Here is a 20,296-nt window from a genome sequence, read left to right as displayed (position 1 = left end):
TTTGTAATTTTAGGTATTTCTAGTCTTTTAATAGACAAGAAAGTACGGACAAACAGCTAGTAATAGAGTAGCGATGCTGCTTTTTAAAAGCCCTAAACACTAGACTATAAAAGTTTTAAAGATTTTTAATCAATATAATAGATTTGAAATCTGCATAAAATTTTAAGGATTTTTTATAAAATTTGTTTTTTATATAATTCTTTATTTAAAGGCGCAAATACGATTTAAGTTAATAAATTTTGACCAATAGGATAGCTGGATTGGAAACTACCTACGCTCTAATTGGTTGAATGATGCACGTCACTTAAGCTTCTCCAATCAGAGCGCAGATAGTTTTCAATCCACCAATCACAGATCTCAAAATTATTTAACTTAATTTGTATTTGCGCCTTTAAATAAAGAATTATATAAAAAACTAATTTTATAAAAAATCCTTAAAATTTTATGCAGACTCAAATCTATTATATTGATTAAAAATCTTTCCAACTTTTATAGTCTACTAAACACATGTAGATAATTTTACAGTATAGCTTCGAAACTGATTAATATCTGCTGGATTAGGATCGGTTCTCAGCCATACTGAAAAATCATTGTAATCTTTTAATAATTTCCATTTTACCATCTGCGGAATGCTGTCTATAATACGAAGGTATATATAACTATCAATATAATATGTTTTTTTTTACAAACAGGCAATAATCATGAAGAAAATGAATGCAATCAAGATAGTTCAAAAACAGAAGCACATGATTCTCCTAATAGCACAACAAATTCGGATAATGTTAACACAAACGACCAACATGAATATGCTCAAGTCAATAAAAGCAATCCATTTCCAAAGGAGAATTCGTCAGAGAATGATAAAATGGAACCTGAAACCAAAAATAACAATGAAAGCTTTACAGTCCCTACTAATTCTCATATAACCAGGGAGGGAGAGGACATTGGACTGTTAATTACACTAGCACCCAAAGTTTTAAAATCATGATTTCTAATTCGTTGGCTTAAAACCTTGGGTGCTTATATTAAATTTTAATTGGATGGTTCATTCAGTTGACGTTCCAAACATTTCAATCAACTAATTTAGTCTTTCATTGTTGGGGTGGTACATCAATTTATCGTCCATTGTCTTATCCCTTAAGATCCCTGCATGTAACCAATGATACCAAGGACTTGTCAATTCAAAATAATGAGGATTCTTCCAACGAAAATAAAAAATCCACCAATGAAAATGATGAAAAATCCTGCAATGAAACAAATGAAGAATCTTCTACTGATGAAAGTGAAATAGAATTTTATGTTACCATTAACCATCAAAATGATGAAGGTAGTTTTCTTATTTTAATAATTATTATTGCGTTTTCTGTTTACAAGATTGTCGTATAAGTTTACAAACTTTAATTATTAAGCAGTTTTGCTAATATAAAGCACTAGCCTACAGCTCACGTTGTTCACTGGTCTGTAATGTTCTTGAGAATTTTAAATATCCGTACTGGAAAGGTAGAAGGCTGATGCAAATATTAAGGTACTAGAAATGCCTGGATGTACCATCCAGGTTTAGATAAATTGGTGAAAATAATTGTTTCCTTCTGTTATGATACATTATTGATATTGATTCTTATAAAAATCATCATCCTGAAACATCAATTTTAACAAAAAAAAAGGGTTTTAGCTTTTTTGTTTAATTTCTTCTATGGTTGATTTGAAATCTGAATTTGCGTCACCCTTCAACATTGAATATGACTGCGTATGACATCTATAAAATACATCATAAAATATAAATATTAACATATTTATAGAAAAACATATTTTCTGTATATCCTATTATATAAAGCAATGTTTTTTTGGTCTGAAGCTTAATGGATCAATAACTACTGAACCGATTGAGTTCTCCATTTGAGGAAAGTTTCACAGAGGGTTTAGGATGGTTATAGGCTAATGTAATTATTAGTTTTAAGATATGGGATGGTTTTTGGCTACTTATAAGATATTCCAATAGAAAGCCTCTAGATGATAGTGCATTAAAAAGCATTTTACTTCCAAGCTTCTGTATTAAAATTTTTAATTATTAGCTTAAAATTTGAGTGAAAGTTCCTTTCCTAAATAGCGCATGGGTTAACACGCTGGTTTGTCATCCTTAAAATCCAGGTTCTAGTCTTGCTTGGTTACACATTTTTTATCCAAAATTCCGTTGACAACAAATTAATCTTTCCTTATTACATATCAATTTCACGAATCGATTAATTCATTTATGAATCAAAAATATTTCAAGGGGGTAGGAGAGGGGGGAGTAATATAATAGTTATTTAGCATCGTATCATTAACTATTATTATATAACACTGGCTTTAATCTCAAATGATTGTACATTTTTATATTCATAGAAAACTGTATATAATATGATGCATATATATATATTTTTCAGTATGGCTAAGAACCGGTTCTAATTCGGATTCGAAGCAATACTGGAATATTAAAGTGAGAATGTATTTAGGGTCAGGGAATATCAAATACAAATTTTATTATGTATTATTAAAAAAATTGCACTGAAATTTGTATCCTGCATGTCTTATTGTTTTACACTCTAGCTTGCCATTTCTAAAATCCAGGTTCTAATCTGACTGGGAATCCACGAAAAATTTCTCAAAATTATTTTTTTTCAAAAGTAAGAACTCGCTCTGGAATCGATCCTGAACATTCTTAGCCATAGAAGAACACGTTACCTCTGTGCTACGAATGCTGTCAGGAAGCAAATTAAAAAATCGTGAATCTTTAACAGTCCATTGTCTGAATATCAAGCTTTTTCTTCTATTGTCCTTACCTGAGAGAGAGAGAGAGAGAGAGAGAGTGAGAGAGAGAGAGAGAGAGAGAGAGAGAGAGAGAGAGAGAGATAGAGAGAGAGAGAGAGAGAGAGAGAGAGAGAGAGAAAGAAAAAGAGGGAAAGTGAAAAAGAGAGAGAGAAAGTGAAAAAAAAATTTACAGAACATTCGCCGCGATTTGAACACGTAATCCTTACATCAAGAAGCATGTACGATAATCACCATACCAAAAACGCCGGTATAAATTGTGTAAAATTAATTATAATGGTGGGGGGGGAGGGGTTTACTGTATATTCACAGGGTAAATATAAGAAAATAAATATAAATATATTAACTTTCATTTTTGCATCATATGGCCTTTGTAGTTTTGGGGGGGAGGGAGAGATAGATAGATAGATATATAAATCACGGAGGTTTCATGAATTTTATTTGTGGAGGTGGGGGGGGGGGGGTGACATAAGGAGTAAATAGGGAAGGAAGAACATATGAAGTGGGATAAAAAGGGAGAGAGGGGGAACATTTATTTCTTTATCACGAAACCTCCGTATCTAAAATATTTGTATTTTGTAGATTTATAATTTTTTTTTCAATTTGATTCTTTAGGCCATATTTTGCTTTTTTTGTGCAAAAACTTGTTTAAATTTTTAAATCTTCAAAATACATATACCCCAAAAAACAGGGAGGTTTATTGAGAGTTTGGTGAGAAAATGAGGTTGATTTATTCTATTGTCTTTTTTTCTTTACTGTTTTTTGATGTAAATTGTTAAAAGAATATCGTTTTTAGGATTATTAAATGTGTATGTACATTAGATATAATGTTTTATCTGTTTTTAAATAGTTTTAAGTAATATTGCTTAATTTATACGAAATATTGCCAAATCTTTTACAGGGGAAATTTTGTCCATGTACTTTTCGACCAGGAAGAACATATGAAGTGGGATAAAAAGGGAGAGAGGGGGGAACATTTATTTCTTTATCACGAAACCTCCGTATCTAAAATATTTGTATTTTGTAGATTTAAATTTTTTTTTTAATTTGATTCTTTAGGCCATATATTGTTTTTTTTGTGCAAAAACTTGTCTAAATTTTTAAATCTTCAAAATACATATACCCCAAAAAACAGGGAGGTTTGGTGAGAGTTTATGAAGAAAACTTCGAGGTTTCGTGAATCATACTATTTTTACTACCTTATCTATTTTTACTTCCAATCTTTGAAGTTACATATAGCTTATGTATAGAATGTGTGACTTCTTATCTGGCTAACTCAGGTTCGAATCCCGTCCGAGAGGGCCACCGATTTTGTAAATGTTAAAAATTGGAAGATTTCATTAAATAAAAGTTGTCGCAAATATAGGTATTAAATAAAATCCGATGTATTAAGAATTCAGGGTTAAGACAGAAGGCTTATTTTATGTTTGCTGACCAATGCATGTATACTCTAAGAATAATATTGTCTGTCGGTCTATCGGTAATGCTCCTAAATAATTTTCCCAGCTTTTATCGAAGATATTTTTTGTGTAAAGATTCAAATACCACTAAGTATCATTACTCAGTATGTCTGTCTTTTGTGCACCCTTTTTGCTTTCATTTGCTTTGCCTTTTATTTTTTTAATTCAAGAGCTTCTATAGTTATGGATTTTGTCATCCTTTCTGTTAAATGTTAGTAGCGAAGTCAATAAATTTAAATTTAAAAAGTTTTACTTTCTGTCTTAAGTGCTCTGAAATAAATAAAATTACTGTAGGAGAAATGTTTATTTTCCCTTGTGCTATTTAATATAGAAGGTTTAATTTTTTGGAAAGCAATGCACTTCTGTACGCCTATAGCTAAAATATTTGTTTTGGATTACATTTTTTATCAAGATTATAATGGAACATTTGCAAAATTCATTTTCCGCTGTTATTTAGTAGCGAATCTCATTTATAATTCAAAATGTCTGTCTGTTCGTCTGCTGTTGGCTAGGATTAGGGGAAAATGTGATTTTCTCATTTACTAATCAAAATTGTGTAAATATTCCCAACATAGCTTGCCAGTATGGACCTCATTTATTGGTCAGTTTGAAAAGGGATTGTATAATATTAATGATCTATTTCTTGTTAAAAGCAAAACTTTTCTACAGTGGGGGTTGGTCTGTCCATCCGAATATCCCTAACAGATAGTTCTGATTGTTAATTTAGGCATATTAGAATTGTCCTATTGAATTCAAACTCGACAATAAAATTTTTGAAATTGTTATGTCCTTTCCCCTAATTCTCTCTCGTTCTCTCTCTTTCTTTCTCTCTCTCTATCCCCCCGTTCTCTCTCTCTCTCTCTCTCTCTCTCTCTATCCCCTAATTCTCACTCGTTCTCTCTCTTTCTTTCTCTCTCTCTCTCTCTCTCTCTCTCTCTCCCTCTATCCCCCTGTTCTCTCTCTATATATATCCCCCCGTTCTCTCTCTCTCTCTTTTCTCTATCCCCTCGTTCTCTCTCTCTCTCCCTCTCTCTCTATCAACCCGTTCTCTCTCTTTCTTTTAAAAATATTAAGTTGCACATAAAGATTTCCATCGCGTATTTCCAGATTTTGACGGTATAGGGTCACTCTGAGTGCCCTCAGCGCCTTGAAAGTTGAGATATGACCTTGTCAAGCTAGGATATGATAGTCAGATGCCTACTGGACACTATAGAAAAGACTAGAGGTCGATATCTCAACTGTAGCCTGACTGGTGGAGTGGCAAAGTCAAAACTTGGATCTAGCGCTAAGCCGGATTTGAGCTGCAGATTTGACCTGGGTGTCTTCAGGGCGCCCTAAGTGCCCTCTAGAGTGACTTTAGACTAGCTAATGTGTAGAGTTATCTCTTCAGCATGCCAAGACGTCTCTGTAGACACCTTAACCTCGTTCCTAGCTCAACTGTAGCCCATTTGGTGACTTGCCAAAGACGAGGAACCGTCTTGAGCACTGGTTTTGCAGATCTGCGGTTACTGTTCTCGTCCTGCTGAGACGGGTTGCGTGTGGTAGAATCATCCTAACTCCACTCTCCGTCAACGTAGAAACGAGTTTAAGGTGTCTATGGATTCGTCTTGACATGCTGGACATCTTTTACGACCATTATAGGGGTCTTGCGCCAATATAGAGGGCACTTAAGGCGCCCTGAAGTCGGGAGACCCGAATCCAAGTTTTGGGGTACCAGGCTTCAGGGCGCCCTAAGTGCCCTCTAGAGTCGTCTAAACGGACCCTTTACTTCGAGATGATATGCTCTCTGATGCCTAATGGTGCCCTGTACGAAGTTTGGTTAAGCTAGCTTGACTGTAGGCAGACTGGTAGAGCGGCAAAGTCAGACGAGCGAAAAATGTGGGACACCTGTAAGTGGAATGACCCCAGGGGGGGTATACCTGGGTACTTTTTGGTGAAGGCGATCACTTTAAACCTTATAAACGTTGTCCCTATACCCAATAGACTTGATTAGAAGCATTAAAACCAAAATCCAAGACACAAAATTTTTTGACTCGATTTTGAAAATCACGCCAGGGGGGTGCGGAGGATGAAAAATTGAAAAAAAAAAAAGTTGTCTCCAAATGTGGTTTTAATGGTTCTAATCAAGTCTATTGGGTATAGGGAGAACGTTTATAAGGTTTAAAGTGATCACCTTCACCAAAATGGACCGACCCTACCCCCTGTCAGGACATCGATTTTTGAGATTTCACAGTACTGCCCAGGGGGGGTAACCTGGGTCCATTTTGGTGAAAGCGATCACTTTAAACCTTATAAACGTTCTCCCTATACCCTATAGACTTGATTAGGACCATTAAAAGCACATTTGGAGACAACTTTTTTTTTTTTCAATTTTTCATCCTCCGCACCCCCCTGGCGTGATTTTGAAAATCGAGTCAAAAAATTTTGTGTCTTGGATTCTGGTTTTAATGGTTCTAATCAAGTCTATTGGGTATAGGGACAACGTTTATAAGGTTTAAAGTGATCTCCTTAACCAAAATTTTCACTTCATACCCCCCCTGGGTACCATTCTCGTTACAGGTGTCCCACATTTTGCGCTAGCCTGACTTTGCCGCTCTACCAGTCTGCCTACAGTCAAGCTAGCTTAACCAAACTTCATACAGGGCACCATTAAATTAAAATGTTTAGTTTAATATCAGACCACATTACACGAGTGTCGCACAAATCAATTTATATTAAAACTAAGTTTTCTTAGATTTACTATATTATAAATTTAAATTTTCTGTGTTATGAATAGAAATCAAATACTTCAATGTTATTCAAATAGCAACATGAATTAAAAAAACTGAATTAATGATGCTAAGATTAGAATAATGGGCTTTTCGTTCTGGTCAATGAGAATTTAATAGGGATTATTGGAGCACTATGAGTTTTTAACATTCTTTACTTGGAGAATTCGAGCTCGATTATAGACGTTTATTTCCTATATAGATCTGTCATGGATCTTGATGCAATACAGCAGGCCGTTTTGTACATGTTAAAAATTAGAAGATTTCATTAAATAAAAGTAATCGCAAATATACTTAGTAAATAATTATGAATGTTATTATTGGGGGGGGGGGGCAATGGTCTGCGTCTGCTTATTTACTAGTTCCTAAAGTTTTATTATAAAGTTTTCTAATTCGTTGACTCAACAACTTTGGTGACCAAGTGAATTTTGATTGGTATGATCATTAGATTAGGTGTCCAAACGGTTCAACCACAAATTTTAATTTACAGAAGGGGTAATTTTGTGTATTATCATAGGAGATGTACATTTTACATCCATTTAACGGTCATTGTCTTATCCCTTTAGATATCTGCATTGTTGTTGTATTTTAGATGACCATCAACAAAATACTGAAGACAAACTGGAAAAAGAAAATGAGTTTGTTGATACCAATGATATCAACAAAACAAATAATGAAACAGTTGATATTTCTGAAAGGTAAAAAGAGGATTGTTATTTTCACATGCAGAGAGAGATTCGTTTTTTTGTATAATTCTTTATCTAAAAGCGGAAATACAATTTAAGTTAATTAATTTTGACCAATAGGATAGGTGGATTAGAAACTACCTGCGCTCTAATTGGGTGAATGATGTACGACACTTAAGCTTCTCCAATCAGAGCGCAGATAGTTTTCAATCCACCAATCACAAATGTAAAAATTAATTAACTTAAATTGTATTTCCGCTTTTAGATAAAGAATTATACAAAAAACGAATTTTATAAAAAAAAATCCTTAAAATTTGATGCAGTTTTCAAATCTCCCCTTAACATTAAAATTCCTTTCAACTTATATATCCTACTCAACAAGTCTGTCTTAAATTATATATGTAATAAGTTTATAATAAGTTTGACAGTGTAAATTTTAAGGTTAGCTGCAAATTTATTTATTACATTTTTGTTAGATTTGAAATTTTTGGTGACTATACACGTCTACTCTATAAATCATATTGTCTGTCATAAATCGGTAATGCTCCAAAATATATATTTCTCAGATGTTATCAAAGTTAAATTCTCAAAATTAAGAATTATTACTTACTATGTCTGTCTGTCTGTCCTACTGTTATGCTCTTTATTTGCTTTCATTTGCTTTGCTGTTCTTATTTTTACATTCAAGAGCTGCTTACTTACTTATGGATGTTATCATCCTTGTTTGGCTAATTAGTTTATATGATCACTAGCTGCTACGCCTCTAGTAGCCTCTAGGGGCACTTAAAAATTTTTCTTTTCAATCTATGTTAACATCAGCTGTTTGCTAAAAATATTCCGCTAGGCGGTGCTTTATATTTTTATGATTTTTTGCGATTTTTCATAGGAGGATGGTTGTACCCTCCCCTAAATAGCTATATACCTCCTTTGTACCTTTAAAAGCTACACTGTAAAGAAGAACCCTATTGGTTCAGCGGTTAGCGAGATTATTCGGTACAGATAGACAGACTTTCTGATACTTTAATATAAGGATAATTCGTTTTGTTGTTTTAGGCAACCAGAAAGAGGAATATTAAAAACTCCTGCTGGAATAAAACGAGGAAACTTCCTGCAAAGAGCTTTCAGTAACATTGGTACTAATATTATATCTACTACCCCTCCAGATCGTGAGAGGTATAAACTTTTTTTTTATAGCGCAGCTACTCTGTAGTTAGGATATGTCTGTACGTCAGAATAAAAGAGTTTTCAGAAACATTGGTACTAATATTATATCTACTACCCCTAAAGGGCATGAGAGGTATATACTTTGTTTTTTTCTTTACTTTACTCAACTCCATTTTAAGCACTGAAATACCAACCCCCTTTTTATTATCAATATTTTTGAAAATGGAAAGAGATGCCCTAAACCTGCAGGACTACCCAAAACCCAAAAGTACCAACCTAACTTCACCTATAGTAATAATCATCATTTCTATATAATTCTAGAAAAGTGGTTGGGGGTTTCAATTATGTACTTTTAGAAGAGAAAAAAATGTTCTCTATACCAAAATCTTCAAAAATTTTAAATCGCCTTACTTTAAATATTTCAGACGTGTGACTTTGAATCTCGGCTGAACAAAATATAACTTATAATTATTTGATAACTATATTAGTTTTTAATAAAATTACTGTATTTTATAAAATGAATATATACCGTCTTTATATCTGTCTTTCGAGAAAATAATTTGGAGAAACGCGGATTTCTCGGCTTCTAATTAAGATAAACTGCAGAAACAATTTTTAAAGAATCCCTTTACCAACACGCATCCGGTATTGATCTAAAGGGTGAGCAAAAAAAATGCGTACCTTTTTAAAATTGTAATTGCGCGGCTTGTGTTAATAGTAGAAAAATGTTATACATATCGTTAGAACCGCTATGAAGTCTATTTTTAGGAAATATAAAAACGATTCCTGTGCTACGCATAGTTTAGGAGCTACGTGTTAAAATGTCCCAACTGACTTAAAACTTGACTTGCGAGTAAATTTTGGGACATTTTACCATCTGGCTCCTAAACTATGCATAACACAGGAACCGTTCTTATATTTCCAAAAAATACAGTTCATAGCGGTTTAACGGTATGCGTAACATTTTTCTACTATTAACACAAGCTGCGCAATTTGAAATTTAAAAATGTAGGCATCTCTTTTTGCAAAATATCTTCTCTAATTTTTAGTTATATTTTAAAATTTACTCGCAAGTCAAGTTTTACATCAGTTGGGACATTTTAACACGTAGCTCCCTAACTATACGTAGCAGAGGAATCGTTCTTATATTTCCAAAAAATAGAGTTCAAAGCGGTTCTAACGATATGCATAACATTTTTCTACTATTAACACAAGCCGCGCAATTACAATTTTAAAAAGGTACGCATTTTTTTTGCTCACCCTTTACTTAGATAGAATTTATCAACAAATGCAATACATTTAATTATTAAATATATATAATAAATCACTTTTTAGTAGCGAAGCTACTCTATAATTCACTTTGTCCGTCCGTCCGTCCGTCAGTCCGTCCGTAACGCTATGGGGGAAATTGGATTTACTCAGCTCCTATAAAAGATAGAATACTAAAATTTTTTTACAACATTCCCATCATTAAGGAGCACAATTGACCATAAAATCCAATTTTCAAAATTTTTTCAGTTAAATATATCAAAATTAAATTTACCGTCGTTTAAAGAAAACAACCATGAAGGCCAGACTGCCTTTTTAGCAGGTTTTATGCTATTTTTATATTTTTCACATTTTTCTCCATATATTCAGTGTTTATGGTCCGATTTTCAAAATTTTTCAATTATATATACCAAAATTAAATTTCCCGTATTTTAAAGATAACAACCATGGCAGCCAGACTGCTTTTTAAAGTAGGTTTTAGGCTATTTTTCACATTTTTCTCCATATCTTCAGTGTTTATGGTCCAATTTTCCTATTTTTTTACGTTAAGGATATAAAAATTAAATTTTCTGTCGTTTCAAGAAAACAACCATGACGGCCAGACTGCCTTTTATCAGGTTTTTTGGCTAATTTTATATGTGTTACATATTTCCTCATATATTTGTTTTTTTTTATCCAATTTTCAAACTTTTTGGGTATCAGTATCAAAATATTTTTTCCCATTGTTATGAGCATCTTTATGTAATTTACTTTGACCATTTTTTGTGCTTCGCTACTTATGGATGTTGTCATTCTTGTTTTAAATTGCATAGCAAGGAGTAATTAAGCCTTAGAGTAGAATGTAAATTTTGTCTGTTGTTTATGTTACAATAGACATAAATTGTAAAGTTTAGTTATTTAAAATGTGTGCTTTATCTTTGTTCTTAGAATTTTTTTTTAATTTTTGAAGAAAAATCATCTACTTACAAAAATTAGGAAAGCATAGAAAAATTGAAATAATAAATCATTAATCCCAAACTTTTAGCCATTTTGATTAGATTATCATTCTTCGGGGGAAGACAGTTGTTTCAGGATTGAATTTGATTCATATTATTTAATATTATAGGGTGAAATTAGATTATCAACAATTTTTAAAACAATAAAATGTTGTTTATAAAGGGGGGGGGGTTTTAATGCAACCATCTCGTTATCAATGTATAAATGGCACTTAGAACATAGAATTCGAATTTTGATCTAAAATTCTGCGTAATCCTTGTTAGGTCTATTTTCCCTAAATCGAACAAAAAAGTTGAAAAGTAACGGCTCAGCCGTTTAGCCGTTTTTTTGGCTATTTTTAGGGCAAATCTGTCATAAATTACGTAGGAATCAACTTTTTGAAACATATTTTTGCTTTAAATCATGTGAAATGATAAAAAACATTTTCAGATTTCTAGTACCAGCAACTACCGGCTAGAACCGTTTGAAAACATTTTGGAGCAGAAAATAGTATTATGTGGAGATAGGTTTCGTGATGATTTGCATTGAAAATAGCCCAAAAAATGGCTAAACTGCTGAGCCGCCAGCTGATAGCCGTTATTTTTCCAACTTTTTGTTCGATTTAGGGAAAATAGACCTACCAAGGATTACTCATGCAGAATTTTAGATCAAAATTCGAATTCTAGGTGCCATTTATACATTGATTACGAGATGGTTGCATTAACCCCCCCCCCCCCCTTATAAAATGTTAATATCCAACTTTTATAATATTTGTTTATCCCTTAATTAATCTAAATAACTTCTTAATCTAAGGTAAACACCCATATCAAGTTGACTTCCTTACTTAATTACGTAGACCTATTTGTTTATACAATAGCTTCGCCCCCAGAGTTATTGGAAAGTCCCCTCCTATATACATGTAGAATCGTCCGTTCGTAAAATGTCAAAAAAAACGGAAAAAATGAGGGGGGTATTTTTTCAGGGGGGGGGGGAGGCTTACCCCAGAGTGCGGGGGAGAATCCAACCCCACAAGAAAATAGTTTAAAATCACCACAAGACCTGTAATTATATTCCCTGAAGATTACTGAGATCTTAGGCTTCAGACAAACCAACAAACACCGTTCTTTCTACGCGAACTCCTCTAGGGACAAGTTTCTTTGGGGGTTAATGGTTGGTATCATGAAATAAAATTATATTGGGGGGGGGGGGGGGGGGTAAATATCTAAATTTGAAAGAAAACCCACATTTTGGGTAAAAAATGTGAAAAATCATTTAATAAAGGCATGAATATAGATAGAAACAGAACTAAACTAATCTATCAACATATATAGATAAGATAAACAGAATGATACAATGTAGTGGCCGCATGTCTTCTTGGCCTTAATTTCAAACAAAATGTGTTTAGTTCATTCTAAACTAAACGTGATTACATAAGATTTAAAAATTGATTGTTTGTTCTATCGTCATGCTATGCTATCAAAGTGCACTTATTTTTGCATACAATCACATCCGCTAAAAAAAGGGGGAGGGGGGATTGAATTATACAGGAACTAGATTAAGAAGAATAATTATACCTCCCCCCCCCCCACACCCAATAAAAAAAGCTTACTTCTCCTAACCCCGTTTTTTTCAGTTTAAAGGGGCCGTGTCAATTATCGTTGGGAGTGCATCAACCTTATAAAATCCTCTTCGCGCCACTATGTTTAATCATGATAATTAAATTATTTCCTATAATTTATAAAGAAATAATAATCAGAATATAATTATGTAACACAGCAAAGCACATTTTATTAAGAATTACATCTTTTTTAGAAGCAAAGATTTTCTATAATTAGGGTCTGTACATATGTCTCTACGTCCGAACTAAACGGATAGCTCTCATCGATAATTTGGACATGTCAGAATTTGCCTATCTATTTCAACAGTTCCTATAACGGTAAAATTTAAAAAGCAAAGCAACTCTATAATCGTTGCCAGAAAGTCCGAAAAACCATTTAAAACATTTCTTTAAAAATTGTATGATATAAGCATTCTATTCATTTGAGTTTTGTGACAATGATTCATTAGACAACAAGGTAATATATTTTAACCTGAGCATTCTAAGTTATATCGCTCTACGAGTGTAAATGGTCGTTTGTCCAACCGTCTGTTGTAGAGCTTTACTTTAATGGATGTTGTCATCCTAGTTTAACTAGTTCTAATAAATAACATTTTTTCAAATGATGCTAGAATGATTGAAAGTCCAATAAATCATAATTTATCTTAAAAGAAATATATAATGATTATATAATGCTGTAGGGCACATTTTAAAAATGTGCGTTTTTGCCCAATTGTATCTCCTGTTAAGTTATCAAAATAATGAAATTTTTTAATTTCTTATTTGTGGATTTACTTATTAACACAAAATAGCCAAAAACCTGCCCAGACCCTATCCAAAGATTCCTAGAAATTTGTAAGGTTTATAATCTATCCGTTTTAGAGATATTACAAACCACATAGAATTACTGCATCCTAGGCGTGCGCAGGGTTTTGCTAGGGGGATTTATGACACCCCTATATTAAACCACAATCTTGTGGGTAGTAGGGAGTTGTGAGCTTTAGGGGGTGAAATAGACAACAAGAGGGAAATTATCTTATTGTCAAGGGGGTGTAGAGAGGTGTAGAGGGGTGGTTACCTATAGGAGTGTATGCAACCTTCTTAATTTTGGAAGGATACAAACCCTTCTGTACGTCTCTGTAATTATATTTTGTATTTTTAGTTATTAAAAAATCACGAAACTTCTTTTTTATTTACAAAATAAAATCACAAAACCTTATAATACCAATAAACTATATTGGCTTCACCCCTTGCCTCCAGCTATCACGGAAATTTTGGAGGGGAGAGGGGGTGTACATTTATCTTCTTTTAAAAGCACTATGAAAGAGTATGGAAACGCCCCCCCCCCCCTTAGTTCGAGGGACATACAGATTGAAATTTTATACCTCGTTTTATATCTTGTTTAGAAATCTATTTTGCCTTAAAATCTTCTACTAATAAAAGTGTGTATATTTTTTTAATTCGATTTTAAAAACAGTATAATAAATTGAATAAATAAACAAAACCGTAAATAGAAATCCAAAATTATACTTAAAGCAAATAAAAAAAAATAAAGTAAGCGTAATTAAATAATAATAAAGCAAGGACGATTATGTTTAATAGAAGCACAGCTTATCATATAATTTCTAGAAGATGATTAAAGTCCCTCCACAGATTATGAGGCCATACGATAAAATAACCAATGAGAGGCCAGCATAAATTTTACCATTGGTCAATTACAGTGTATACTGGCCTCTCATTGGCTGTTCTATCGTATGGCGTCATAATCAGAAGGGGGGACTTTAATCATCTTCTAATTTCTAAAAAAAAATGGAGTAAATCTCATAAACAGAATTTGGGGGAAATATAGAGTAGCATATATACAAAAAAGTTGAAGTTAAAATTAGGATCAATAAACAATATAACAATAAAAATTTAAGCAAATAAACAATAATAATAATTAATAAATATTAAAAATCAAATAAACATGGTTGTAAATACTAAACCCTTTTATTACTTTTGTAAACAATTTTATTTAAGTTTTTGGAAAGAAAAAATAATGAAGATTACATAACTGCAAATCAATATTAAATCATTATGATATATTAAACTTCCTACTAAAATAAATAAGAGGCCTCTGGGAGTATTTGGGTGAAGAAGGGGGGGTGGTGTTCGAAGTAAATTTTAGTTTAAAAGAAAAAGTAAAAAACTGAATGTTCAAAATTTAGGGGTGATTTCTATTAGGAGGGTGGTGGTATGCTCCCCTCAAAAGCTTCACTTAAAAAAAAGAACCATATGGGTTCAGCGGTTAGCCAACTAATTTTTCTTGAATCTTAGAAATCTTTCATTATTTTCTTTTACGTTCTTTCTTAATCTTTGCAAAGGACTTTTTACTCAGAAACATTGTTAAGCCATTTATAAAAGTGAAAGGGTCTGTGTCTGTTTGTCTGTACCGAACGACCAGTAAAGTTTCTCATAGGTCCTGGGTAAATAACTATTTGGGGGAGGGTACCCCTGGATAAGAAATACCTCCCCCCCCCCTTATTTACTTTTTCTTTTTAAAACTAAATGACGCTAGCCTAACAGAAAGAAAAAGAACGACAATAACGAACTTCAGATCAATTTGTAGTACAAGCGAAATAACCAAATTGAAGAAAACAATTGTAACTATAAAAAACGTAAAATAAACTACGCATTTCGTTTTTATTATCATAACTATAAGACTAAATTGTGCAGAAAAAAATCTTTTTAAAACGCAAATTAAGAGTTGAGTTTCATTAAAATTTTATCTATTATTACATGTTTGATAAAGTGCTGATAAAACTCAAGAAATGTTCCAATTTAAGCAGTGCAGATGCAATTTAATATTATAAAAAAAGAGAGCCCAATCGGTTCACCGGTTACCGAAAACTTAAGCTTCAGACAGATAGGCAGACATCGATTATCGATAATTGATAGGGCACAATTTGTCAATTTTGCTTTAAATAGAATGTTAGAAAAGATTTTATCAAAATATTATAGCTTATAAAATGATTCTAAAACTTCTAAAAATAAAAACAATCGATTTTTACTTAAATTCGGTTGCTTATTGTTTTGAAGCTTTTAATTTTCAAAAACAAGGATGACAACATTCATAAGTAGCGAAGCTCCAAATTTGTTGATAGACATTTGGAAAAAAAAATAATCTTTTGAGTATGTTAAAAAAAACATAAATGGAATAAATCACAAAACCTTTTGAGGCATTAAGATAAAAAGAAAAACGTAAAATCTAGGAATCGATCTAGCACCCCAACCAATAGCAAGTCTTTATCAAATTGGTGAAAATATGTATAATGTTGACTTAATTAATCCCTAATAATTCCAGCTGTTTACTTGAACACAAGTCAAAAAATCATGAAAACTTGAAAAACTAGGAATCGATCTAGCACCCCAACCAATTGTCATATCTTTAAAAAACTTTATAGAAATGTATAGAATGTTTACTTAATTAATCCCTAATAATTCCAGCCGAACAGGAGTTTAGATAATGATGAAAACTTTTTAAAAGTAAGAATCGATCTAGCACCCCAATCAATATACAAATCTTAATGAAACTTAGTAAAAATATGTAGGATGCAAATTTATCAAATCCCTGAAAAGTTCAGTCGTCTGTTTTGAAAAGGAGTCGAGAGAATTATGAAAACAAAAAAAGCTAGGAATCAATCTAGTACTCCAATTAACAAACAGATGGACAAAACAATGTATATATTAGATGCACATATGTCATAGGAATCTTAACTAAAAATTTCAGCTGTCTATCTTTAATAGGAGCCGAGAAAATTACGTTTCCCTCACTTTGTCTCTAACAGACGGACGGTCAGACGGACATTTCGAATTAAAGAGTAGCTTCGCTACTAATAAGTAGCAAAATACAAGAAAGAAACTACTACTAATATTTTATCAAAAACACGCAGTTCATTAGTACAAAAGAGTTAAATTTCAGTTAAAAATAAGTTTAAGATATTTTATTTTTTACGACATTAATTAGGATTTTTCTATAACGACGTATCAAAGATGGTTATAGCAGTCGCAAGTACAGACGTAGCCAGCAGCTTTTTATAAAACAGTTTCAGCAGCCGTCTACCCACCAATCATGGTCAAACTTTCAGCCGTTATTTTTCACAGCTGATTAAATATACAAAAGATATCTGCAGCTACATGTTAATATTGTTCAGCTTATACCAACAACGAAATCAATTCGAGAAAAAAATCACGAAATCTATACGTGATTTTTAGGTGTATTTTGGAAAGGGGGGGGGCAACACTTGGGAGAATTGTCGACCTTTTTATCTGACCCCCCCCCCCTCCTCCCTTGTAATAAAAAGAGGGAGGATATTTGTTATGTTCGTTTCTACTTTAGGTCAGGAAAGGTTAGGTTATATGGGGTACTGGGTAGCCCAGAAGACATTAGGCATAGGAAAAAAACTATCCCCCCCCCCCTACCTTATTTTTGCATTGTATTATATATTTCAAAAATAAAGGGGTATCAGTGTTCAACAGGCGCTTTGTGTGAAATAACAACGTTACTTTAATCCTGTAATTGCTTAATCAATAAATTTAAATGAATGATCAATGAATGAGAAAAAATCACAAAAAAGTGATAGTCAGCAACTGGGAAGTTTTTAAGACACGCAGTCTATGGATTAATGTTTATGTAGTAATGAAATTGATTGTTCAAATTACATTTAAAGTAACTCGAGATGTCTAATAGATCTTTTCATGAAAATACCCTTTCTCGAATTTCATTCTTCTGCTAACCTAAAAAGTTACTTTAGGGGCCTAGAAATACATGTACAAAATTTCAGCTCTTTATCTCTACTCGCGACCTAGCGCCAGGCATGTAAAATATCAACAGATAACGGTAGCACGGCGGTTTTAACAATATCTCAGTAATGTGCAGGTTTTAAGCTCTTCTGCATATTTCAATTTAAACACATAAGGCCAAAGATATTATATCCCAAAAATCTTTTGTCAAAGTCTACTCTACACCTAGCGCCAGTCAGTTTTCTAAAATCATGCATTTTATACCTGTGAAAAATGAAATCGCCAGCGCTAGGTGTAGAGTAGACTTTGACAAAAGATTTTTGGGATATCATATCTTAGGCCTTATGTGTTTAAGTTGAAATATGCAGAACACCTAAATTCACCTTCCAAGCCATTCTCTAAGCATTTTAAATTCTTTATGAAATAACGGGATTTCAAAACTGCATTTTGAAAAGGCCTAAAAAATATCTTTTTTTGTCCCTTTTTTCACTGTTTATAGTTACAACTTATTAAGATATTATTCTCAGTTAAAAAAAATTGGCGCTTCCAGCACCAAAACCGGCAAAAACAGGCAGTTAAACTTCTGTACCCCTACTTAAACCCCTAACAGACCCCCCTCTCTATCTCAGCTCCTGTTACAGATAGAGACGTAAAACTTTTTTTTGGTGGTTCATGTGTATTTTTAGAGAAAAATACTTTTTCTAGTCATAGCTGGTCAGACTGCTCCTTATCCGCTTTTTAGTGGCCAGCCGCTAAATATTAAAACTGCTGTAGAGCAGCCAATTTTAAAGCTAAGAAAACCAAATTTTATGACGAACCATTATTTTTTATAATAAAAAAATACCTTTTCTGACCATCGCCGCAAAAACGACAAATAACAGAAACCGCCAATTTTGGCGGTGAAACGGCAGTTGGCGGCGCTAAATAATATTTTATCTGTTTATAGTTAAAACTTATTAAAATATTATTCTCAGTTAAAAAAAAATTGGCGCTTCCAGCACCAAAATTGGCAAAAACAGGCAGTTAAACTTTTGTACCCCTACTTAACCCCCTAACAGACTCCCCCTCTATCTCGGCTCCTGTTACAGATAGAGACGTAAAACTTTTTCTGGTGGTTCATGTGTATTTTTAAAGAAAATTACTTTTTCTAGTCATAGCAGTCAGACTGCTCCTTATCCGCTTTTTAGCAGCCAGCCGCTAAATATTAAAACTGCTGTAGAGCAGCCAATTTTAAAGCTAAGAAAACCAAATTTTATGACGAACTATTATTTTTTATAATAAAAAATACCTTTTCTGACCATCGCCAAAAAACGACAAATAATGGAAACCGCCAAAATTGGCGGTAAAACGGCAGTTGGCGGCGCTAAATAATATTTTTATCTGTTTATAGTTACAACTTTTTAAGATATTATTCTTATAAAATACAAATAATGGAAACCGCCAATTTTGGCGGTAAAACAGCAGTTGGCGGCGCTAAATAATATTATTATCTGTTTATAGTTAAAACTTATTAAGATATTATTCTCAGCATAGACGTCCAAGGGGGGGGGGGAGGGGTAAAGTGGCGATTACCCCCTCCAAACGAATTTGGGGGTGCCGTATTTTACCCCCCCAACAAAAAAATTTACCCCCTCCAAAATAAAAAGCTTAGACGTCTATGATTCTCAGTTAAAAAAAAATTGGCGATTCCAGCACCAAAACAGGCAGTTAAACTTCTGTACCCCTACTTAACCCCCTAACAGACCCCCCCCCCCTCTATCTCGGCTCCTGTTACAGATAGAGATGTAAAACTTTTTTTCTGGTGGTTCATGTGTATTTTTAGAGAAAATTACTTTTTCTAGTCATAGCAATCAGACCGCTCCTTATCCGCTTTTAGCGGCCAGCCTCTAAATATTTAAACAGCTGTAGAGTGGCCAATTTTAAAGCAAAGAAAACCAAATTTTATGACAAACTATTATTTTTTATAACAAAAAAAAATACCTTTTCTGACCATCGCCAAAAAACGACAAATAATGGAAACCGCCAAAATTGGCGGTAAAACGGCAGTTGGCGGTGCTAAATAATATTTTTATCTGTTTATAGTTACAACTTTTTAAGATATTATTCTTAGTTTAAAAAAATTGGCGCCTCCAGCACCGAAACCGGCAAAAACAGCCAGTTAAACTTCTGTACCCCTACTTAACCCCCTAACAGACCTCCCTCTATCTCGGCTCCTGTTACAGATAGAGACGTAAAACTTTTTTCTGTTGGTTCATGTGTATTTTTAGAGAAAAATACTTTTTCTAGTCATAGCTGGTCAGATTGCTCCTTATCCGCTTTTTAGCAGCCAGCTGCTAAATATTAAAAAGCTGTAGAGCGGCCAATTTTAAAGCTAGGTAAACCAAATTTTATGATGAGCTATTATTTTTCATAACAAAAAAAAATACTTTTTCTGACCATCGCCAAAAAACGACAAATAATGGAAACCGCAGCTGATAAGCGGATAAGGAGCGGTCTGACCGCTATGACTAGAAAAAGTAATTTTCTCTAAAAATACACATGAACCACCAGAAAAAAGTTTTACGTCTCTATCTGTAACAGGAGCCGAGATAGAGGGGGGGGGTCTGTTAGGGGGTTAAGTAGAGGTACAGAAGTTTAACTGCCTGTTTTTGCCGGTTTTGGTGCTGGAATTGCCAATCGCTAAAAAGCGGATAAGGAGCAGTCTGACCACTATGACTAGAAAAAGTAATTTTCTCTAAAAATACACATGAACCACCAGAAAAAAAGTTTTACGTCTCTATCTGTAACAGA

General features: G+C 33.2%; 1 long non-coding RNA gene across 1 annotated transcript; it reads left to right on the top strand.

Annotated features, from left to right (window-relative positions):
* Positions 1-1,210: 1,210 nt before the first annotated feature.
* On the top strand, positions 1,211-8,892 carry LOC145334955 (uncharacterized). Its single transcript, XR_013885062.1, has 3 exons — positions 1,211-1,327; positions 7,626-7,731; positions 8,773-8,892. It is a non-coding gene; the product is annotated as an uncharacterized LOC145334955 (long non-coding RNA).
* Positions 8,893-20,296: the final 11,404 nt, after the last annotated feature.

This window comes from Acartia tonsa, chromosome 13 (genome assembly GCF_053477335.1).
Source record: "Acartia tonsa isolate MP-2025a chromosome 13, ASM5347733v1, whole genome shotgun sequence".
Classification (NCBI taxonomy): Eukaryota; Metazoa; Arthropoda; class Copepoda; order Calanoida; family Acartiidae; genus Acartia; species Acartia tonsa.
This window is presented reverse-complemented; position numbering and strand designations above follow the sequence as displayed.